Genomic DNA, 349 nt, shown 5'->3' with positions numbered 1-349 from the left:
TAGTAACGTCATCCATAGTCAGTAAATGACTAAAATTTGACGTCAAAATGACGTGTGTTTGCTACCTGAGTGGATTTAATTGGATTCAATTGGATGCAATTGGATTGAAAAACTTTATTTTCTATTCAAAATTTTGAATTGAACAATATTCACAATGCATAGAAAAAGCTAATATTATTTTTAGATTGAAAGGCATAGAGATATGCTCCATGCAATTCCTATAAATAAATAAAAATGCACATTCAGGATTGAAAAGAATTCATTTTAACATTCATGAATTAATATTTCTGAAAATCTGAAGCCATTTTAATTCATTCATTCTCTCTCTCTCTCTCTCTCTATATATATA

General features: G+C 27.8%; 1 protein-coding gene across 1 annotated transcript in view; it reads left to right on the top strand.

Moving 5' to 3' along the window:
- The window catches only part of LOC108754526 (very long-chain specific acyl-CoA dehydrogenase, mitochondrial), a 6,113-nt gene that overhangs the window by 1,680 nt on the left and 4,084 nt on the right, over positions 1 to 349 (top strand). The window lies entirely within an intron of this gene.

Source organism: Trachymyrmex septentrionalis, unplaced genomic scaffold (genome assembly GCF_001594115.1).
Source record: "Trachymyrmex septentrionalis isolate Tsep2-gDNA-1 unplaced genomic scaffold, Tsep1.0 scaffold8, whole genome shotgun sequence".
NCBI classification, from domain to species: Eukaryota; Metazoa; Arthropoda; class Insecta; order Hymenoptera; family Formicidae; genus Trachymyrmex; species Trachymyrmex septentrionalis.
This window is presented reverse-complemented; position numbering and strand designations above follow the sequence as displayed.